General features: G+C 39.2%; 2 long non-coding RNA genes across 2 annotated transcripts in view; one reads left to right on the top strand and one right to left on the bottom strand.

Annotated features, from left to right (window-relative positions):
* Positions 1-767: 767 nt before the first annotated feature.
* LOC139046443 (uncharacterized) overlaps positions 768-24872 on the bottom strand; it is a 31834-nt gene continuing 7729 nt past the window's right edge. Inside the window, exons 2-3 of the long non-coding RNA XR_011506533.1 lie at positions 6261-6368; positions 768-5863 (exon numbers count right to left, since the gene is read on the bottom strand). This is a non-coding gene — a long non-coding RNA (uncharacterized lncRNA). The remainder of the gene's footprint in view (positions 5864-6260; positions 6369-24872) is intronic.
* The window catches only part of LOC139046444 (uncharacterized), a 93852-nt gene continuing 90793 nt past the window's right edge, over positions 21814-24872 (top strand). The window contains exon 1 of the long non-coding RNA XR_011506534.1: positions 21814-21909. This is a non-coding gene — a long non-coding RNA (uncharacterized lncRNA). The remainder of the gene's footprint in view (positions 21910-24872) is intronic.

Here is a 24872-nt window from a genome sequence, read left to right as displayed (position 1 = left end):
TATGGATGAACCTGGAGGACGTGAGGCTAAGTGAAATAAGTCAGACAGAAAGACAAATACTGTATAATCTCACTCATACATGGAATCTAAAAAAAAAGCACTGAACTTGAAGCAGAGAGCAGAATGGTGGTTACGAAAGGGAGGTGTGGGAGGTATGGGAAATGGGGAGATGTCGGTGAAAGGGTAGAACTTCCCAGTATAAGATGAATAAGTTCAGGGAATGTAACGCACAGCAGGGTGATTACAGTTATTAACTCTGTATTGGATACTTGAAACTTGCTAAGAAAGTAGATCTTACGTGTTCTCACCACCAATAACAAAGGTACCTATGTGAGGTGATGGATGTGTTAACTAACTTGGTGTGGTGATTATTTCACAATGTATATATATATCAAATCATCACATTATATACTTAAAATATATACAATTTTATTTGTCAATTATATTTCAATAAACCTGGCAAAAAAATTGTTTGAGGCAACACAATTTTCCCCTTAGTGGATAAGCCCAACTCCAGGAAGGTTTAGAATTAAGTATAGATATAATGAAAATAAAAAGTCATAGTGGTTTTGATATAAGCTGTATACGTTTGTTAAGCTAAGTATCTGTGCTGTTTAAGACTATCTGATGTGTTAGGGCGTCAATAGCTTAACCTTGTGATTTCAGTTTAAAAATATGAAAATGTGTAATTATTTTAAACTTGTGATTTATTTGAAATCATATTAAACTTATACATGTTCTTGGGAGATTTAAGAGACTTTAAGAATCATTGTAGTTGCAATGTATTTATAGCAATTTCTTAAGTACTTAGGAAAATTTGTCAGACAACTGCAAAATTAGAAAAAAAATCAGACGATAAATTTATAAATACAGTGTAAAATGTTTGAAGACAATAAATTAATTGAGTTCGTCCGGGGGGTCAAACATCGATCAGACCCCTTGAATGATTATTAAAATTTGTTAGTCTTTGAAACTGAACAATAAAATTCCTTAAAAGCTTAAAGGGGAACCAAGTTTATGACTTATAACTTTAATAAATACAATATTCATTTAAAAAGGAAGTAAACTCAGGAATTGAATTTTTGTTCACCAAAACCCTCTCGTTTCTGAGCTCTTGGAATAAACCCTACATTCTCCAGCAATGCCTCCAAGGCCCTGCACCGTGTGGGTTGGGCTTGGACGTCCATCTTCATCTCATGTTCCTGATTCTCCACATAAACCATAAACGTGCCAGGCACACGGCCCCATTTATTTACTTACTTTTCAAACACACCAAATCCTTTCCACCTTCTGGCCTTTGCACTTGCTCTTCCCTCTGTGTGGAGAGCTTTCCCTAGAACACAGTCATTGCCATCCTTCCAAGGTCAACTAAGCAGTCTTTCCAAAGTGAGGTCATGGCAAGGTCATCCTGTCTACCCTATGTGAGCCAGCCTCTGTGCTCTGGATCTGATCACCCTATTTCTTTCTTTCAGATAAATCATTTCAATTTTTTTTTTGCTGGGGAAGATTAGCCCAGAGCTAACGTCTGTACCAATCTTCCTCTGTGGTTTTGTATGTGGGACGCTGCCACAATGCTGTTGGTGAGCGGAGTAGGTTGGCATCTGGGACACGAACCTGGGATCCCAGGCCACCTAAGCAGCATGTGCGGAACTTCAACCACTCGGCCACGGGGCCAGACCCTCATCTCAGTTTTTAATTATTTAAAATGGTTACATTATTTGTTTCCTTTTACCATTCTCCCCAGTAGAATGTACTCATCACAAGAGTGGCATTTTGTCTTATTTATAGCTGACTCTGGCAGCTACTAGGTGCTAAATAAATATTTCTTCAATAAGTGATTGAAATATATTTATATTTAAAGCAAAATAGGCTCACGCTATACTCTCTCTTCAGTAATTTCTTTTTCTCATCTAGCAATTACTGAATAATTTTTTCCAAGTTAAATATATATGTTCTTCATATTTACTAAAAACTACATACTGTTCCACTATATGGATACGTTATAGTTGGAAGAATGATGAGCAGGTTTTAAATTTCAATGAAGTCTAACCTACCATCTAAAAAAATGGATTGAGAGATAGAGGGAAAAAAAGCATATATTTAAAATAATAGATCCCCAAAGACAAAGAAACATTTCAAAATCACTTATTTTAAGAATCAGAAAAAAAAGACACTAGAAAATCGTTTAACATCCTTTCTCCAAAAGGACACTAGAGGAATTCATTGTTATGTAACAGAGATGGTAATTACAAGGAAAACACACACACAGACATACTATTAGGTACGAAAGTTTCAAAATATAAGTGAAGAACTCAAGAATGTGGGTGTCATGTGATTTGGATGTCATCTACTCCTGAGTCGAAAATTGGAAAGTTAACCAAGAACCCTCGGCATTCTTTGTTGTCTGCTCGATCCAGGAGGTCACTGGTGAAACCTGAGCTTTCCATGCTTTCTCCTTAGTTCTCTTTTGCTTCTTTTTCTACATCAGGAATCTTCACCAATGCACATCTTTTAACCCACTGTTCAGATTGACTTCTTGACGTATTTGATAACTACGTAAAAAATTACTGCACTTTTCAGCTTCCAGCGCTGCTAAGCATGCACCAACCAATGATACAGCAGGACACGGTGCAAGGAGAATTGTTGGACAAAAAGCCTTTTTGCTCTCACAAAAGCAGAATTGCACAGAGCTCCACAATCGCCATTGAGTTGCCAAGGAATTTAACAATTTTTGGCGTCTTATATTAAATGGACTGAATCATTTTTTAACCATCCAATAGCAGATATTTTTAGTCATCAAACTCTTGTTCAAATAATACTCCATTCTGGATCTGTGTGTATCACTGAGTTAACTATCCTTGACTGTCTATATACGTATTCTTTCAGCTATAATCTCAACCGTGTAAAAAAGGCATAGAAAAAAAACACTTCAACAAAATTCACTAAACAGTTGTTATCTTGGCAGGATGGAGATATAAAAAACATTTTTGTACATCATTCCAGCAATTTTTTCTCTCTCTGTCTCTCTCTTTTTTTTTAAGTATGCTTTTTTTGGTGAGGAAGATTGGCCCTGAGCTAACATCTGTTGCTAATCTTCCTCTCTCTCTCTTTTTTTTTCCCCTCTCCAAAGCCCCAGTACATATCCTAGTTGTATATCCTAGTTGTAGGTCATTCTAGTCGCATGTGGGATGCCACTACAGCATGGAATGATGAGCAGTGCATGGGTCTGCGCCCAGGATCTGAACCAGTGAACCCTGGGCCACTGAAGCGGAGCACGTGAATTAACCACTTGGTCATTGGGCCAGCCACTCACTCTCTCTTAAGTGACACCTTTTTTTGCTGCCTTGATCATCCCCATCAGCATATAAGCATGCTGTTTGAACTCTTCCCATCTGAAAGACCTTCTTTTGACCTTATTTCCTACCTCACTGTCACCCCATTTCTCTGTTTCCTTTTGCAGCTAAACCTTGAGAGAGTTGTCCAGGTATTGCAGTCTCTAATTTCTTTCTCCAATTCTGCCTAAATCAACCCAAATCAAGTTGCTTCACTGAAACCTCTCTTGTCAAGGTCTCCAATGACCCCCGGGTTGATAAATCCACTGGTCAGTTCTTCCTCCTCCTACTTGACCGATCAGCAGCATTGGACTGTTGGCCAGCCCTCCTCCTTCCCACGCTTCCAGAACTGCTCTGCCTGCTTTCTTCCTACCTCACTGTCCTTTTCTGGGTCCTTCTTTCCTCCTAGACTTTCGAAGTTACAGGGCTCTGGAGTTCAGTCCTGCTCAGTCCTGCATCCTCTTCTCTATCAATATTCACTCCCTTGGTGATTTCATCCAGTCTCAATGTTTAAATGATATTGTACTAACATCCTTGGACTGCTGTAGCAAAATACCACAAACTTGATGATTTAAAACCACAGAAATTGTTCTTTCTTGTTCTGGAGGCTGGAAGTCCAAAACCCAGCAGGGCTGGATATATTAGTTCTCCGGGGGCAGGGGTGGGGGGGCAGGAATAGTTTTAAAGAATGATCAGGAAGAAATAAAATCCCCTTTTTTTAAAGCAGCTATAAACTCTGACTCTGAGGGTCTCCAGAAAAACTAACACAGTTCAAAAGCAACCCGCCATTGGCTCCCTTTTCTCCCCTTGCTTCTGCAGGAACAGGAGAACCTGGAGTGTGAGCTATGCAGGCAGGAGGGGCTTTCTCTGGTGGGAGAGATTCCCAAACTCTGCCTCCAATTAGTTGCTGCCCCCAGCATCTCGTTCTCTCAGAGGCTCCCATCAGGTAATCCATTTTCATAATCTATTTTGATTGTGTGTGTTGGTTAAAACTTTTTCATTTGTATTATTCTCTTTGAGTCTCATAACAGCTTTACTTTGCCGTTGGTAAGATTGAGGATTTCATGGCATTTTCCAGATGGAAAATCTGAACTTCAGAGAGGTGAAGGTCTGCCCAGGGCAATAATAAAGGTAGAACGGGGCCTCCAGTTCTGATACAAGCCTGCTGATCATCCCTCTCTTATGATGCTTCTATATTTTAGTTGAACCCGAACACCTTGTGTACTATTTCTGTGTTTTAATTGAGTTTATGACAAATCTTTGCAAAAGGTCATACTTGGGAAAATTTTCTTCTCCTTTCTTCAGCCTCCAGTATTTAGAGTTGACAATCCATCCATAACACATTTTACCCTGTATTAGCAGAAGCCTCTTTATTTTCTGCTTAAATCAAAAAGAAAGCTTATCAAGTAGGTCTGCAATAAGCAGGTTGTAAATAAACAGTTATAAAATGAAGATGCATTGAGTTGAGAACAGCGGGAAATTGATCTGACTGTATTTTATGAACTGTGTTCAGATTTTCACATGGATAGTAGAAATGATTTACAATTTCTTACACATCAGTATGGAACAAGCCATTGAAGCAGGTTATTTACTCAGATTTTCAAAAGGGTAATATTTCACCCCCTTGAGGTCACAGAAACTGGGACTTATGATTAAATTTTCTAGTGGTTAAGAGCAAAGACTTTGGAGTAAGACAGAGCTGAACTTGAGAGAATAAACTATGACTCTCAAATACTTTATTTAATCCTCAGTTTCTTCACCTGTAAGATGTGGATAATACCAGTCCTTTCTTACAAGAGTGTTAGTATTTAAAGGGAGGGTTTTGGTGCAATTACACCATGTCGTGACCATGGACCTAGAATGTTGATTCTGTCCTTCTTGGGATCCTCCATGCCCACATGTTCCCAAGAGGACTGTAAACACCTGGAACAATAGCAGACTGGTGTTTTTAGGTTTTGGCCAGATTTTGCTTTTGTTTTTGTTTTCATTAAGGGAATTAGTCCAAATGACCTAACGTGTAATGACTTGAACCACATCTTAGTCTTATTGGTTGCTTTGTTGTTGCTTTTAATGACAATACCTATTTCTGAAGGTAGAGAGTGAGGCCAGTGAACTCCATGTGTATCAATCTGTAGCTCTGTTTCTGTAGCTTTGAGATGAATTCCTGGGCCAGAGGCAACATTGTGTGGGATACCACGTGACATACAAAGTCTCAGTAAGCTTTCAGATGGGGATACCATGGCACAGGAGATAAGAAAGGCAAAGCCAAATGGTTCACCCCTCCATGGCCTAAAAACCTCTATTTGTTTGATCTGCCATGATGACTTGTCCTTTTGAAGTGTGGTGTCTTATCCCAGGCCTGGTTAGGTCACTGTTGCTGGAAAATCAGGAACTTGCAGTCAGTGTAGCCAAGTTGGCCTCTGAGACTCTCATCATTATAAAGGCCAAACAAAGTCCACTGGGCCATCATAGCTGCTTTTTTCATGAGTCCACTGAACAGGAACAGCCTCCCTAACAGGGGCCAGTTTAACCTAGAATGAGAAAGGGGGAGTGAGGGGGCATGGTGGGCATCACAAGGGACATGTCTAGTAATCTTTTTCCCAACATGTTCCCAGGGTCACTTATATTCCCTAAATGAAGAATACAAATGAAGAATATTTTCTACATCGGTGCATGACATGAACTGTTCCTCTGAGCCTCTCCACTGGTGTGAGTGGCTCCCTGCTTCACTGGCTGGTGGTCAGTCTGGTCATTGGTCTTCAGGCATGCAGGGCACGCTGACCACTTTTCCTGGTCACTACAAGGCTGTCCCTTCTCATATAGCACTGCTTTTTCTGACTTGACTTGGCCCCTGATTCTAGTGCCCTCAATCCTCTCTGCTAGTGATCATGACAATACTAATGAATCTACGAGATTTTTCTTGTCTACCTTTGTTGCCTGAGGCTGAAGTCAAATTTGTCATCAGGATGGATCCTGTGGGTAATCGAAGTAGACAGTTCATTCATTCGTTTTCACTCAGCACCTATTAAAAGAACACTTTGAAAGAAATTTAGGGTTACAGCAGTGAATGAAACCAGCCATAATCTAGCAGAGAATAAAAATGTCAAGTAATTAAAAGGGTTATGAGTGTTATAAAGAGGAACTAGTGGGTACTGTCATCAGAGAGAGGCATTTGACAGCTGGTGCTCTTTCCTTCACTCATTCATGTGTTTATGAGAACATATTCATTGAACACCTACTATGTGCTAGGCACTAACCTGGCTACTAGCACATAGCCATGAACAAGACAAAATTTCTACCCCATGGGATTTATATTAAAACACGAAAAACAATAACATTTCAATAAGTGGATATTGAATTGTTATTGGATTCATTAACTAGATAAGTCCTATGAGGAAAGCCAGGTAACAGACAGTAAAGTGGAAGTGAGGTGGTATTTTTTGTAGTGTGGTCGCTGCAAGCTTCTCTGAAGAGGTGACAATTGATCTGAACCCTGGTTGAAGACAGGGAGGAAGCCCTGTGAATATCTGGGGGGAAGCACTTTAGACAGAGGGACCAGGGGCTGGCCCAGTGGCACAGTGGTTAAGTTTGCACATTTCGCTTCAGCAGCCTGGGGTTCGCCGGTTCGGATCCCGGGTGCGGACCTACACACCGCTTGACAAGCCACGCTGTGGCAGGCGTCCCACATATAAAGTAGAGGAAGATGGGCATGGATGTCAGCTCAGGGCCAGTCTTCCTCAGCAAAAAGAGGAAGATTGGTGGCGGATGTTAGCTCAGGGCTAATCTTCCTCAAAAAAATAAAGAAAGAAAGGAAGGAAGGAAGGAAGGAAGAAAAAAAAATAGACAGAGGAATCAGCAAGTAGAAAATCCTGAGTCAGCAGTGTGCTTGGCACATGTGAGGAGCAGCAAGGGGGCCAGCAAGGAGTCGGGGCAGAAGGGAAGAGGAGGAGGGGCAACACGTGCAATTGGAGACATAGGGTGGGACCAGGTCATGCAGGGCCTCCTAAGCCATGGGAAGGACTCCGGATGTGATTCTAGTGAGACGGCTTTGAGCTGGGGAGTGACGTGATCTGATGTATGTTTTAAAAGGATCACTATGGCTACCTGGTGGAGAACACATTATATCGTTGAACCAATCTACCGCTGTGTGTTTGAAGAAATTATATGGATTTTATTTTTAGGCTTGCAAACACTAATTATGATCTATGAACTGCAGAATAGGTTTAGATCCACTTTTCCTTTAACCAGAAATTTTCTAGATTGTTATGCCAAGGTGAAGGCAGATTTATTGGTGTGAAATAACTAAACCATGACAATTCCATTAGGAAGACCTGATAGGATCTTTATAATGCCTGGGACTTTCTAAACATAAAAGAACAAAATGATATTACCTGTTTTTATAATATCTCACACTCCGTTCGGCTCACATCCGTGAACGCTTTATTGGTTCTCTTGCTTATGAGGGTATCACAAGCAAGTCAAGTTCAGTCTTCATTATTCATCATAGCCACATTCCATCCAGCAGGTCGTGAAAAAATGAAAGGATGGACCCAGGAGAAAGGAAAACTTCTGCTGCATCTGCCCAAACAGTGTATGTTCTAGTTCGACTTAAAAAGTGTCTGGGGATTGAGTAGAGAGTCTAGAGTGGGTCTTGACCATGTGCTAGGTGAAGAATTAGCAAAATGATAAGAACATTTTATTGAATAAGCAAGAGCTTTGTCAAAACAAAAGTGCTTGATGAAAAGGAGCTATATTTTTTAAAAGGGCTGTCAAAAGACATTTTGGGCAGAAGCTATTAATTTTCTTTTAAGTCACTAAAGGAAGAGCTTATTCTCAGCAGAGAGGCAATTTAACAAAATCACAAGCAGCAAAGCCGTGAAAAACTAAGACTTATGATTCTATAATTAGTTGTTGATTTAGCAGCTCATTAGGCTGGGCATTTCCTTTGAGTTTGGTTTAACCTGGAGGCATGGCTAAGTTTTACTGAAGGTTTTCAAACATAGGCTAGAATGCATTTTGGTAGAGTTCTTGAAGGGATAATGGTAAACATGGAAAGGATGATCGAATCAGATGACCTCTAAGGTCTACTTCAACCCCAAGATTCAAAGATTATAAGACAGACACTTGAATTTGCACTCTACTTCCTATAATATAATCTCTTGGTGATTCAAAATTGATCTGTAGAACATCTTTCAAGTTTCTACATGAGTTTGAGAAAAGCAATATTCCTTATGAGAAAATGGTGTTTCAGCCCTTGAACATCCAATTAAACCTTTTTTTAATGATAGAAAAATATGGGTGAAAAAGGTTCAAGACAGCAGCTGCATAAAGAACTGCAATGATAAAAATATTCTCTGTCTGCTGTCACGTTCAGTTGCCACTAGACACACGGGAATATCGAGCATTTGGAATGTAGCTGTGCAACTGAGGGACTGAATTTTAATTTTTATATAATTTAATTAATTTAAATTTACATAGCCACATGTGGCTGATGGCTAATCTATTGGACAGCACAGTTCCAAGACAACCTGAAGAATTGTTCACTACTAAATAACACAGAGGGATTGAAAATTCAAACATTCTCATTTTACCCTAAGTCAAGTAATCATGGTTATTTACCCACATTTTATCTCCAGTTCTGGGATGTATATGTGCATGCATGTCCATACACATTATCTGTCTCTCTCATCTATCTCTCATCTATCTATCTATCTGTCTTCATCATCGTCATTGTCTATCTATCTATCATCTCGCTAATGTTTTCAATAGCACATTTTGCAACATATGATGGGAAATATGAGGGACTGGAGGACAGAAAGAATATAATGAAGGTTCTTTGTGTGCATGCCAAAGATAAAATTATCATGCTTTTTTTTCAAAAAGAGAAATAGAAGAAAACGGGCATTGAGAGGTATAAACAACCTACTTATTTAGTCCTTGACACCTCATTGGGGGAGATCAGCTTCATGGTGCTTGGAAATTCATTTGAAAGATTGAAATCATATACTCCCTAGAAACAATTCAAGATTTCAAAGCAATAATTTCTAGGTTCTTTGATTTTTGCTAACACTTTGTGCTCTGCAGTATTTAGACAAAGGGAAGAAAAAAAGTGTTTGGAACAATTGAGTTCTGCATTCACTTCTCATAACTCTGATGCTTTTTTGTAATGACTTTGAAGAAAGAGAGGTTTTAAAGAGAGGATAGCAGAAAAGGCGGAGTTTGATAAGAGTACATAGGAGACTATGGTATTAGCTTAGTGGGTGCAGAGTAGAAATAAGATGATTAGAAATTTTATTGAAGGATTAATTTCTCCCTTTATGTCCACTGAACATGCCATTACGAAAGGAATCTTCTTAAACCCAAATCGTTGCATTTATAGTACTTGTCTCCTCCAGTGGATTCGCCTCATAGGCGATGTAATTCTTCCACTTGGAACTTTAAATGGCTCCTCATTGCTTACAAAATCAAGACACATTCCATAAATATCTGCTTCTCACAATCTTTCATGGAAGTATGCTAATGGCAAGTATATGTACTTGAACTCTGGGAAATCTGGGGAGTGGCTTGAAGCTGACTGCAAGATGGACACTCTTTAAAAGTTTTGTGTTTAATCTTAAAAATTCATGTGTTGTTCTCTCATTCACATAGTTCTGTATTCCTCTGATTGATTGTAAAAGTAATATTTTAACAAACTTACTCACAGGAAAAAAGACAAACATGGACCAAAAGTTTAACTGCTTAAAACCCTGTCTCACTGGGTGGTTGGTTGATGTGTAAAATATTATTGTATTGAATCTCTCAGTTGCAGAAAATTGGGCTGAATTGAAGAGCGATGAAATAATGCATTAGATTTTCCATACAGGCTATTTATTTCTCTGCTGCATCTTGGTGTGACAATATTTCAACAACTCAGACTTAAAGATATATGTAAATATAGTGTTTTTTTTCTTCCCTCTCATAGGAATTTTGTCAGCAAGTGTTGCCAGAGAGGTCAAGAAGAGTCACGATTTCAGACAGCTCTTGGGGGACACTTTGCGGAGCCCCTCCCTGAGGGAAACCAGGGTTGAGTAACACGCAGACTGGAAGGTTTCTGATTCATGAGTCAGATCTCCTCTATCGCCTCGAGAAAGCACTGCTCAGAGGAGTTTTTTCAGAAGGAAGTTGATGTTTTTGATTTTTTATTTTATCACTGATAATTTTAATCAGATTAAAATGAAGCAACAGTCTTAACTCTTAGTTCCTATGGTATACTTTCTTATTTAACTCTCACATTTAATTTTTTTTTACTTTAAAATTTTTTCATATTAAACGTTATATCATTTATCAGGAGAACACAACCATATGGTTAAAACATCTCTGCCCTGCTCAGTCGTTGGCTGGGAGCAGCCCATGGGAAATGGGACTTGACGTGAATGTGGGGATGAATTTCAGAGTACAGGAGTTGTGCAGTCAGTCAAATGGTTTTCCTTTCCATGGCAGAAACAATGCTATTTGTTTGACATTCTACGAGGACTTGTCCCTTTGAAGTGTGGTCTCATATCTTGGGCCTGGGTAGGTCACTGTTGCTGGACACTCAGGAACCTGCCGTGGTCATAGTCAGGTTGGCCTTTGAGAGGAAACTCCTGTTATTATCTAGGCCATGCAAAGTCCACTTGGCCGTCACAGCTGCTTTGTTCCTGAGTTCATCGGACAGGAACAAGCTGAACGAGGGAGGGGGGTGACTAACATTCACAGAGCAGTTCATCCTGGTCAGTGATGGTGGGTGTGTTGGCGGTGGGCTGGGAGGAGGGTGTTATAATAGTCTTCCTTAAAAATCTCTCAAAGATTTCTCAAACTCTTTCATATAAGGGCTCCCAGTTGGTAAAATGACTCACATATGGCAACTGTAAAGAATGACAACTGTTACTGACACTATCGAGTATTTCCAAATATGTCCAGAATATCCCCTTTCCCTGGATGCTGTCTTCTGGAACTCTTCATCCTTTGGCTCCTGTCTAGGCTGGAGGTAGGAAGGGAAGAGCGGAAATGAGTGCCCCTTTTAACGGTATCGGTGCACCTCCTTGGTCCCTCTTTCCACTCCTGCCCTCCATCATTCTTGCCCCTCTAAGACCGAACTCTTAAATCACCTCCTTCTCTCTTTCCTACAGCCTCTTTTATATGTATTCTTGGCTTCGAGTTCTTCAGCTCCTACGAACCCGTTGACATTTCCCAATCCATTTTCTGTCTTCCAGAGTCAGTTTTCAAAGTTACTTTCCATTTCACCGAAGATGTCTCTAAGCACTCATTTTTTTGTCATCTTGTTTGTTCTACCAAATTGCCTGTTTTTACCATCCCATTGAACACAATGAGAAAATCAAGAGGCAAGCACTTTATTCTTCATGAATGATGAAATGAACACTGACGCATTTGTTGTTCTTAATGGCCTGGAGTCTGACAACGACCATGCCAGCAGTTTTGTCTTCATTGATTTGGCTCCACACTCGCTTTTCCATTCAATTTTCCTGGTTGACTCTATAGTTGCTAAAACACTCACTGATCTTTTTTTTCCCTTTTTCCTCACCAGCTATTTTCTATCAAGTATTCTGCAAATCGACATATTTTCACAGAACACCACCACTGAAATGACTAAATATTGAGCATTTTTCTTTCAGCCAGCTGTCAATAGAGAAGCTAAGTTTCTCGATCAGTTTTTCAATGTCTTTTGAGCATATTAAATTATGCCTTCGGAGGTTTACTTTGATAAGTACATGTTTTACATTCGTTCTCTCTTTTTCACCTAAAACATCTGAAAATATCTACATCAAAGGGCTTTATCAAATCTCTCCTATTACCTGAGTTTTACCTTTTAATGCATTGCCGACGCTACTTAAAGGTGGTGTGAAACATTTGTTTAATTGTGCTTTGTGTTTGTGATTACGCACTAACAGCTTTTCGTTATTGATTTAAATATTGCTGCAAAAGTGATCTTTCGCATATTTACTGCTAACAGATTTCCTGTATGAGATATTAAAATTAAGTTCATTTGTTATTCATTTACCTCTTGAAGGACCTCTTGATTGCTTCCAGTTTGGAGCAGTTATGAATAAGGCTGCTTTAAATATTTGTATGCAGGTTTTTGTGTGGACATAAGTTTTCAGCTCATTTGGGTAAATACCAAGGAGTGTGATTGCTGCGTTGTATGGTGAGCTTTGGTTTAGTTCTGTAAGAAACTGCCAGAACTGTACCTGGCTGTCCCATTTTGCATTCCCACCAGCAGTGAGTGAGAATTGCTGTTGCTCCACACCTTTGCCAGCATTTGGTGTTTTTCAGAGAGAAGGAAAACGATGTTGGTCAGAAATTTGGACATAAAGAAAAGGACAGTGTTAGAGAAGGAAGAAATTGAAGGTAAAACACAATATTTTCTTTTTCTTATTCTCAATTGATCTAATAGATAACTATTTGTTCAAAATAATAATAGCGGCAATGTATTAGTTGATTATATCTTGTGAATGAATGAAATGAGCAACAGCAATGTTATCAGGAATGAGAGGGAGGGCTTGGATACTCTGTTAGAAGGTCCTTGCACTCCCTGTGAGTGGCACAGTGTTACTGGAATGCAGACTCAGGTTAGTTGTAAATGTTCACTGCAAATCAGGGGAACCTGCTGAAATTTTTATAAAAGAAGTATATTGACACGCCAAGAGAGATTGGAAGTCCTATCTCTCTTATCAAAGGAACCCTTAGCATATTATCAAATTAAGTGACTACTTGAGGAGCCGAAACACATTACTAGTTGATTTTATTTTAAAAACTTATTCTTTGCTTGTGAGGCAGTCACTTAAAAAATATGGAGAGAGATGAGAAAAGTAATACTTTGATGCTGAGAGGGATCCATCCACATCTTCATTCTCACAGCTAGTAAGTGGCTGGGGCTTCACTCCAGTCCAGGTGGGTCTCTATCTAACCTATAATATTTCTACTTCGGTAATAGTTTTTAGTTTGTCGGTAATAATTTTCAGTTCTATTTTCTGCTATCTATTTGTTGAAGATACAATCTGATTTAATACACATACGTTTCAGATGGAGACAAAAGATATGTGAAAGACACATGATGGTACAAGACAGTATATGAGAAGTGAGAATAGGGAAGAAGGATTTCAGTAGAGGGAGATGATGCTGTGATTCGGACAGTCTTGATCGTTCTCAGTCAAGGAAGAGGTGAGGCCACATATTGAGAGTGAGAATATGGGAGCAGGAAGGGCAGGCTTGCGGGAAAGGGGCTTAAAGAGTTTGTCATTGCTGGATCAGGGATTCCACAAATAGAAAAGGGGAAACCAGCAAAGAGTTATGCAGGGGGGTGGTGAGAACAAAACATGGGTTGAGGTACCTGAAAATGTGAGTTAAAGGAGAGGAACTATTCCTTGTGGCCAATGGATTTGGATAACAATGAAAAAAGCAGGATGAAGAACCATGTTAAGAATAGCAAATAATGAATTAAGCAACAGGAATTGGAGGAGATTAGAGAATTGATCTCAGTCCAATTCCTCCTAGATGCTGGTCGTGTAGTTGCATCACACACCAGGTTCTGTTAAATGGCGTTCCCTCCTGTGAGTTCATAGTGAAAGAGAATGAAATGAATGAAGCTGCTGGTAAACAAAAACGAGGCTTTTGAGAGACGTAAGGACACAAGATTAATTTTTACTGACTAATGGTAGAAAATGTATCTGCTTATTATGTGGTTATTTCCTTGCTCAATATAAACAGTATAAATGAACGAGACATGTCACCATGGTACTCATGAAAGACCTCAGCAATGATTTTTCCACTGGTACTTGATCTCAGGGAAAAAAACATCTTAAAACCCACAGACACCCAAAGGTGAAGAACAAAATTTGGATTTTAATAGCTATTCAATATCACAGAGCTTGAAAATGGGAATTCAGGAGAAGGTAGCCTTTTTTTTTTTTTTTTTTGCTTTAGATTATCTAATTTTTTAAAATTGAGGTATAATTGACATATAATATACTATTAGTTTCAGTTGTACATTGTAGTGATTTGATATTTATACATATTATGAAATGATCCTCTCAATAAGTCTAGCTACCTTCTGTTGCTGAATGAAGTTAATCTAGCCTTTTTATTCGACAATATGGACCTCAGCATCGAACTGAAGGGAAAGATCTTTAGGAAAAGGTCTTTTGAGGGTCCGGCTCAGTGGTTAAGTTCATTCAATCTGCGTCGGCCGCCCGGGATTACACTGGTTCAGGTCCTGGGCACGGACCTAACACCGCTCATCAAGCCGTGCTGAGGTGGTGTCCCACACAGCACAACCAGAAGGACCTACAGTTAGAATATACAGTTATGTACTAGGGGGCTTTGGGGAGAAGAAGAAAAAGAAGAAAAAAAGAAAAGGTCTTTGGACTGTGTTCTCTTTGCTGTGAATGAAAACTTGCCTTCCCATGACAGTCCATAGCCACTCCCAGTTGTCAAAGCTACAACAGGTGAAATCGATATGGTGGGAGATTTAAGAGGAAAAAAGTGACAACCACAGAGTTAATAAAATTCTTCTACTGAATGCCTTGAAAAAGTTCAACATTCTGTCAAAAAATGATAGTAATACCAATTGACTTTTCATCTGTTGTAGCTACTGTTGTTTAAAGCGGCATGCCAAGACAAAAACCATAAATGTACCACAAGGAGTTCTTTTTTTCTCACAGTGGGTGCCATTGTGTCCAGTACAGAGATGTTTCACAATCATGTATGAAGGAAGATATACTTTTTTACTTCCCCAAATCTAGTAAACTTCGCCTTGGGATTCTGCAGGAGAAGATGCCTGAACTGACTTGTGAAAGATGAATAATAGTTCTTTCACTCACTCTCTCAACAATACTTGACAAATGCTCTCAACAAATACTTAGTGAGCATTTACTGATTGTCAGGCACTGTTGTAGGTTCTGGAGAGAAGGGGTGAACAAGACAGAGCAACTTTGCTCTGGTTGACCTTATATTCTAGTGGTGATGACATTCAAAAACAAATAAGTAGATAACAAATTCAGATAATGATAAATCCTTTGTTGAAAATAACATAGTTTAATTAGATAGTGCTGAGAAGGGAGAAACTTCTTTAGATTAAGGTTCATGGAAGAATTCTATGAGGTAGTATCATTTGAACTAAAACCTGACTAATGAGAGAGGGGCAGATATGCAGAGATCTCAGGGAACAGAGTCTAGGCAGAGTGCCAACAAGCAGAAGGCCTTAAGGCAGGGAGAGGACTGAAGTAATCACAGAGAAAGAGAGAGCCTTGATCAAACTGTACCTGACTCTCATACTGCCTCTGGACTTTGACTTACATCGTCTGATAAATACTTTGATTTTTTTAAAGCTACTTTAAGTTGTATTTTCTCCTACCTTCCACTGAAAGCTTCCTAACTGATTCATATGATATTTTCAGAAACTCTCAACAGAACCCCCCTAAGTGATACAAAAGGTATTCTTCAAAGAGCATTAGCACTTTGTACAAGTTTTACAAGTGTAAACTATTGTGGGGTTTACAGCATAATGGTCTCTGTGGCTTTCCTGACTTCCTCTCAAATGCAATCATGTTGGAAGATAATTGTTTTTTAAAATCTTTTTTTAGGAATGTTAGCCCTGAGCCAACATCCACTGCCAATCCTCCTCCTTTCACTGAGGAAAATCGGCCCTGAGATAACATCTGTGCCCATCTTCCTCTACTGCATATGTGGGACGCCTGCCATAGTGTGGCTTGATAAGCAGAGCGCAGGTCTGTGCGCAGGATCCAAACTGGGGAACCCTGGGCCACCAAAGCAGAGTGTGCGAACTAACCACTGCACCACAGGGCCGGCCCCGGAAAATAATTTTTAGTTCTTGCCCCTTAGAGGAGGGCTTGGCACTAAGCAGATGGGACGCCTGCCATAAATTCTGATTGAGTTTGTGAAGGTCATGGAGACTTAGCAGTGTGTATTTATTTTTTCAGCAGTTAAAATTCTATTTTCTGGCGTTGTTTACTTTTTATTGAGGGGTGTACACTTTATATGTAAACTATATTTTACTTTATATGTAAACTGTATTTATGTAGTTGACAAGTATCTGGCTTGTTCAATAAAATTGAAAAACTTTCTCAGCCCCTCTGAGCATCTATTGCTTTTTCCATTAAAAAAAAAAATGTCAAAATGATAGAGTTTTTTTGTGGGAGTTGAATGAGATGACAAATGTCAACACACTTTGTATAATACAATAGTATTATGCAAACTCATTAATTCAATGCATGACTCTCTTATGGGATGAATTGTGTCTCTCTGAAATTCCTATGTTGAAATCCTAACCCTCAGTACCTCAGAATGTGGCAGTATTGGAGGCAGGGCCTTTAAAGAGATAATTAAGGTAAAAAGAAGTTAAATGGGTGGGCCCTAATCCAATACGACTGATGGCTTAGCCCATTACAGCTGCCTTAACAAAACATGATAGACTGGCTGTCTTATAAACAGGAGAAATTTATTTCTCACAGCTGTGGAGGATGGGAAGTCCAAGATCAAGATGCTGGCAGATTCAGAGTCTGGTGAGAGCCTTCTTCTTGGTTCATAGACGGTCTTGCTGTGCTCTCACGTGATGGGAGGGGATAGGGAGCTCTTTGGAACCTCTTTTATCAGGGCACTAATCCCACTCACAAGGGCTCCACTCTCATGACTAATCAACACGTGAATTGAGGGCGGACGTATTCAGACCAGAGCAACTGTCCTAATAGAAAGAAGAGATTAGGACACAGACATGCACGGGGGACAGACCATGCGAAGTCACCAGAGGAAGATCATCATCTACAACCCAAGGAGAGAGGCCTCAGAAGAAAACGACCCTGCCAACTCCTTGATCTCAGACTTACAGCCTTAAGAGCTGTGAGAAAATAAGTGTGTGTTGTTGAAGCCACGCCATTGGTGGCACTTTGTTACGGCAGCCTGAGCAGACTAGGACAACCCTCTTAATTATTACACCCCAGAAAACATTTGGCTAAAGACAAAAAACTTTAGAGCATCAGGACTATTATAAAGATATTCTGGGTAAAGGCATTATCAGGTTTTCCCTCCACAAGAGCCCATTCTAGGAAGGAGTTCTCTTTACAAATACAAAACAGCAAAGAAAACAAATATCCAGCACTTTCCCTCTTCACTCACTCTCAGACTCTCAAGATTTTCTGACGAGGTCTTAATCAAATTATTGTGTCCCCAAGCACATTTTTATCCTCTTTTTGAGTATCTTTTTATTGTTGGTTTGCATAAGTATTTTTGGATGCTATTTGAAGGCTAGCTACCGGGAGATTTTTTTTTTTTTTACACACATGCAAGCGTAAACACAGAGTGAAATGAGATGCTGAGTAGCAACAGTCAGCAACAGTCATCGTGACTTCCTTAGCAAGAGGCCAGGCCTTGGGGAAACTGAATCATGAGAGTCCTGGCAGAGATCTGTAGTTGCCACCGGGGGCCCTCCTACCGCATCCCCCCCCCCCAGATATGGGTAATGCTATTTCCGGCTGACCAGATAAGATGGTCCCCTCAGTGTCTCCCCTGAAGGTCCACTTCACACAGGTGACCGTTCCCGGGGTCTCCTCACCCTGCAGGTGGTCTTCTCTCATGCTCCTCTCTTCAACGGGCTGTGCTTTGAGACGAAGACTTCGAATATTTTCACACCAGAGGTAAGAGGCTTTGGTGTCTGAAAAGCAGGGAGGGCCCTGGGGTTGTGAAGCTGGTGCTGAGAAGAGCTTCCCGTAGAAAGAAGGCGATGGAAGTTTCTGAGACTTGTTAAAAGTGGTAGGCTCAGGAAAAGATGCTTAGCTTTAGTCATTAGGAAATGAACTATAAGATGGATAAGGTCTGAGGATCTAACGTGAAACATAGTGACTACAGTTGATAACACTATATTGTATAATTGAAATTTGCTAAGAGACTAGAACTTAAATGTTTCCACCAGACAATAAAAAGATAAATGTGTGAGATGACGAATATGTTAATTAACTAGATGGGAGAAATTCTTCCACAATGTATACTTATATCAAATCATCATGATATACACTTTAAATATCTTACAAATTTGTATGTCCATTATACAACGATAAAGCCAAAAAAAAATAAATGCAAACCAAAACTCACGAGATACCACTTCACATGCACTAGGATGGCTAAAATAAAAAAAGACAGATAATAAAAAGTGTTGACGAGAATGTGGAGAAAGCAGGTCCTTCATGCCCTGAGGGTGGAAAAGTAAAGTGATGCATCTGCTTTGGAAAACAGTCTGGCACTTCCTCAAAACATTAAACATAGATTACCATTTGACTCAGAAATTCCACTCCTGGGTATATACTCAAGAAAAATGAAAATGTATGTTTACACAAAAACTTGTACATAGATGTTCATAGCAACATTATTTACAATAGTCAAAAAGTAGAAACGACCCAAATGCCTATCAACTGATGAATGGATAAATGATATGTGGTATGTCTACAAAATAGAATATTATTCTGCAATGAAAAGGAATAAAGTTCTGATATATGCTACAGCATGCATGAACCTTGGAAACAATATGCTAAGTGAAAGAAGCCAGTCAGAAAAAAACACGTATTGTATGATCCCATTTATGTGAAATGTCCAGAATAGGCAAATCTATAGAGACTGAAAGTAGATTGGTGATTGGGGATGAGGAACAACAGTGACTGCTAATGGATATGGAGTTTCTTCTGGGGTGATGAAAATGTTCCAAAATTGGCTGTGGTAATGTTTGCACATATGTGTAAATATAATAAAAACCATTGAATTTTACACTTTAAATAAGTGATTGTATGATATGTGAATTATATCTCAATGAAGTTAATTTAATAAAAGCATGGTAGGGACCAGGGCTTCCCAGAGAGGAGATGCATTTGCTAGATGACATGTGGGTCTTAGGTAAGATGGTTTCACAAAGGGTAAAAGTCACAATCTTAGAAACCAGGCTGAGGGGTTTCCATCCCAGGCTAGGCATGGGGGAATGGGACCACCAGCATTGGAGTGAGCCATGCAGGCCAAAGACTGGAGCTTCTTCCCTGTGTTTTCTTGTACCTCTATTTCCTTAGATTCTCAGATGACACGAAAGAATGTCAATCATTCAACCTCAAACATGAATGAGGCTGGATTTGCAGTCACTCCAGTAAATTTGGACTTAAAGAGTCACATTTAACTTGTTTTCTTTCCCCTGATTGAATAAAATGCATTCCTACCACCCCTGTTTAAGAATGGGATATCTCGATCCCCCCCCCACTTCTCATGTTTGGGGTGCAATGGGGTAGATGGTGCCTGAGGAAAAGGACAACTCTAACAGCTGCATTTTGAATGATGCTTCCATACCTATGGGTTTTGCAACTAGATGGCATTTCTTTTGTTTTACCCATAACCTTATTTATTACATTTTCCAAACCAATATGTGATTTCTGTGAACTTCCTTTCATTTCCTTCTTGAAGAATCTATCTATTGCATGCTTCCTATTAACTCCATGATGACATTCTGAAATAGGTCTGGATCAATTTAACGTTTAAATAGCCATAGGGCAGAGACATAGCCTCATGTCTGAATAAATATTATTTGGCCATGGCTTTGTAGAAATGCAATATTTTTCAATTATAAGAATTATCTCCAAGGTATATAAAAAAGTCTGTGCTCTAGAAAGTCTAAGATACACTAAACTATGAAGAATTATTGCTAAGGCTCTGTTGACTGGATGGCTAACTGAGAAATAAGAATCGACTAATGTGAAACATTTGGACAACACCTTCCAGGGAGAAACTCAATAAGCTGATGTAAAACAAGAAAATTGCTCTCCTTTGTAAGAGAAACCCTCCCCTTTTTAAGATACTGCAATGAAATGCTGAGAAGGAGGGACAGAGGTGAAAGCTGATTTTCCCTGAAGTGCACAATACAAATCCAAAGCCAAAATTCTTTCAACAAGATTAATAAGTGCTATTCATGGCATTCCCTGGGCAGATTAACTGTGTGAAGAGTACGGTATAAGGCAACAGAATCCTCTGTTGTCTTCAAATGTATTTGAGTTGCAGCCAACCGTAGGAGGAAGTCTGATCATCTTTTTGTGTGGAGGAAGCAAACTGTGGTGGGCCAAGTTATAAGACACAAATGATTTTTAGGCAAACCTGCTGGTTAATTCAATGGCTGACTTGTAAGTGAAAGATCTTTCCTTGAGAATATGGAACTTTTCTAACTTCTAACTTGCAACTCTTGGAAAGGTGAAATGGAAGAAATCCTCCCTAATTGCTAGAGACGTGGGGTAAGTCGAACTGGAGCCAGGTCAGATGGAGAGGTCAAAAATTAGAAAGACAGCGAAAGAATGGAGCAGCTTATGCTGTCTTTCCATTCTGAATAGTGATTAATAATTAAAATTCAATTCATAATTTTATTTATTTAAAATGACAGTTAGAATTAATTTCTAATTCTAGCAATAATGTCTTTGAAAAATAAGGGCACTGGGAGTTCGAAGAGCTGGGTTTGGCGCTGCCTGTGTTCAGCTTCTGTGACTGCAGGCAGTTCTCCTCTCTCTAGGAATCAGTTGCCTTACCCATACAAGGACAGGGCTTATAGACCCTAAGATGCCTTCAGCTTCAGGATTTTATGATTTATGAATCTTGGGTTTCAGAGCTGGCTGACTCACCGATGATTTATCTCAGAAAAATAATATTATTGACTCTCAAATGAGAGACTAATATTTCCTGTGGGTGAAAAATTAATTTTTAGCTATCACTAATGTCAAACCAAAGAAAATATCCTGACTCCAATAAGAAATTTAAAGAGTCTGCCCAAAGATAGATGGCTAGGAATTAGTTGTGTGTGAGTTCCCATAATTAACTAAAACTCCATACAGGAATCTTTCTTAATTTATTAAAAAATTCTGTGGTTCCTTTTCTTTTCCAAACTAAATATTCTCAAAGAAATGAAAATATGCTTAAGAAGCATACTTAGCTGGGAGCAGCTATATCATATTTTCCTGCTAATATGGTCTAACTCTTTAAATGATGGAACTAAAATTACAAAGTGATAATAACACGCCCCACATGCTAATCCACTGTTTGTACTTTCTATTTAATCTCCAAGAAGAAAGTGAACTATCAGACTCTTGGAATGTGTACCTTCAATGCAGATGCTATGAAACTTGGACAAACTAAACAGATTTTTCCTGAGGCCATTTACATAACCAAAAGTGACCCCGTAGTCACAGTTGTTTAGCTCAATGATTAAATATGTAAAATATGGCAATGGATGTTAAGGATTTATCAGTGAGGATGGTTTTGGATGTAAACATCAACAACAAAACCTTGAACTGACTTAAACAATGAGGCAAGAAGGAGGGTGGGATTTGGGCTCGACATAACCCAGACCTCCACCTTTGCTTCCTGGTATTTCTCCTCCTCCCCTACGTGTTGCTCTGTCCTTGATTTGGACACTGGCTCCAGAGTCAGACTGTCATAAGTTCTATTCTGACTCTGCCTCTCCTTGACAGATCACAGTGCCTGGAACACAGTGAACACACCATGAATAATAAAGATAGTGGTAAGTGCTGGCATTTATCAAGCTCTCATTACATGTTCTAAGCGTTTTACATGGATTGATTCATTTACTCTTGACAATAATCCCATCAGGGAGTGTGGTACTTTTAAAAATATGTCTACAAATTCTATGAGATGCCTCCCTTCAAGAGGTGAGGTTTAATTTCCCTCCTCTTGAATATGGACTGCAGAACCACACAGCCTGACTTCCCAATCCACATTCTCAGCCGCTGTTGTGCAGAATTGTGGTGTAATGGATACCTGTACACTGTCTAGTTTCCTTGAAATCCTTGGTCTTTCCTTTCAAGTTGCCCAAAATTTCAGGATTGGAAGATAATTTCAGAGGATTAAGATGAGTAATTAACAGAAAGTAATTAAAGGCATCTTAAAAAAATATTTGTAGTTAAAAATAATATTTACGTATCTTGGAAACCTCTAGCACTTGTATGTCTTAGAATCTTACATCACAGAGTATAGATGTGAGATGCAGGTTATAGCTTTAAGAAAGGAGTAAGGAAGTTACTGACCTTCCACATAAAGGAAGAGATTTGAATTCAAATTCTGTGTAGATACACAGCATCTATTCATTAAAGGTATGGCAATGAGACAGAACAACACATTAGAAGTTTACAGTTTTATAAATTCTAGTAAGCATAATTCTAGCTATGCCAGGTGTGGAGTGATTCCTTTAGATGTTAAGATAAAGCTTGATGAGGTTACTTTTGTTCTGAATTCATGTGATCATGGATCTGAAAGTCAAGAAAGCCTAGGTTTATTTTTTTATTTTATTATTTTTTTTGCTGAGGAAGATTTGCTCTGAGCTAACTTCTGTGACAGTCTTCCTCTATTTTGTATGTGGGTCATTGCCACAGCATGGCTGCTGAAAAGTGGTGTAGGTCCATGCCCTGGAACCAGGCCCAGGGTGCTGAAGTGGAGTGTGCCGCACTTAACCACTAGGCCATGGGACCAGACCAAAGAAAGCCTAGGATTTTAATGTTAGTGTCATTGCTGAGGTATTCTGGTGAAGTTCTCACATTGCATTTTCCTTTCTCCTTTGCAAATCTCTGGTTCCTACTTCTCAGCTGGAGAAAGAGGCCCAAAACTGGGTTCCTCCTCAGCCTCTCAGTCCTCCTCACTCTCTTGTTTCTGACTCCTCAGTTGGATGAGGGCCATCTCGACTGGCTGTGAGGTCCTGGGGCAAGAAATGATTCATATGGAGAGTTCCCTCCATCCTCTAAAGAACCAGAGCCCAGAGATAAGAGGTTGCTGCCTAAAGTCACTCAAAGAATGAGTGCTAGGGCTTCGCAGTCTGGTTATCTTTCCACTGCTGTGTTGAGAATTTGTTTCCAAGTCTTACTTGAGGGTGGGGTGATTCTTACTCAGCCTTGGGAGGTGACCAATACAACATCTATCTTGTATTCCTTATACTATGATTATTTAGGTCTCTCTTGTCTCCCTAATGGATTGGAAACTCTTGGGGGCAGAAAAAGGGAATAATGCCTTGTCTAGAGCATAGCTCAGTATATACTAATGCTACTGATAAGTTAAAGAGAAAGAATGGATGGATGGATGGATGGGAGGATTGATGGATGGATGGAAATATAAAGCACATTGAATTTTCATGCCAAAGTTGCCTTGTTAGATGTGTGTTGAAATAGTAAAACAAAATGTTGTGTATTTTGAATTTGCAAAACAGGTAAGTTCAAACCAGTGTTTTACTTTAAATAAAAATTGCCTTAAGAATAAAGTTCAGTTTCAAAAATCACTTTATAATCAACTTTTCAGTAATTGATCTAGTGATGAAGTTTTACAGTAAACAATGACATATTGGTTTACTCAAAATAACATATAACTTAAAGTAGAGACTCTTTCTAGCTTGGTAGATGTCCTATTTTAACGAATCTATTGTATTTTGTCTATTACCACATGCAGAAATCAGTTTTTTGGCTGGGAATGGGAAGTTAACTGATCATTGATTTATAGTCTGCCTTTTCCCAAAAGGATTAGGAGCTGTTTACTGCTAAATCATAATGCAAAATAAAAGTATACATGGCTTATACCCATGAGGTGCTTTTTGAGTGCTTATAAGGTTGCTCTCCAAGACTATAGACCCAGTTATAATGCATCAAATTAGAGATATGTATATGAATGGCATTAGAGTAAGAACAAGCAGTAAAGGAAAGTGTTCTATAACGAAAGAAATAAGATGAATTTGGGGTGGAATGGTGAACACTGATACCCAGTGGTTGCATAGAGAATGGAGAGTTAGACTTTGGCTGAGTCCATCTAGGTGCTGGCCAAGGAATGGAGAATTATGGCTATGAGACTCAGATTTTGATAGTAATATTTGCAAGTAATTTTACATTATAAAAGTGACTTTCTCATTAAGTTTTTTTTTTTTTTTCAAAATTGGCACCTGGGCTAACAACTGTTGCCAATTTTCTTCTTTATTTTTTCTGCTTCTTCTCCCCAAATTCCCCCAGTACATAGTTGTATATTCTAGTTGTAGGTCATTCTGGTTGTGCTATGTGGGATGCCACCTCAGCATGGCCTCGTGAGCTGTGCCATGTCCTGCGCCTGGGATCCAAGAAAAAGGAAAAAATAAAATCTTAAAAAAAAAATGAATTGACATGAAAATTCACTATTTACTAAATTCCTAGGACACTGTGTGACATGTGTCAGGCACCCAATAAGCCAGCAACAGCACACTGAGTCATGCTTCTAATCTCTCCGACTTCTTCGGCGTTTCCCCCAGCCAGAGAAAGCTGTCCGCTTTCAAGGGATCTTATCTGATTGGGGCAAACTCATCTGAACAATCTCTGTATCTTAAGGTCAACTGGCTTGGAGCTTTAATTACATCTGCAAAGTCCTTTTTTCTTTTTTTAAAGGTTTATTTATTTATATATTTTTTCTGCTTTTTCTCCCCAAATCCCCCCAGTATATAGTTGTATATCTTTTTAGTTGTGG

This window comes from Equus asinus, chromosome 10 (assembly GCF_041296235.1).
Source record: "Equus asinus isolate D_3611 breed Donkey chromosome 10, EquAss-T2T_v2, whole genome shotgun sequence".
NCBI classification, from domain to species: Eukaryota; Metazoa; Chordata; class Mammalia; order Perissodactyla; family Equidae; genus Equus; species Equus asinus.
The sequence above is the reverse complement of the archived record's forward strand: the minus strand, read 5'-3'. Positions and strand labels throughout refer to the sequence as shown.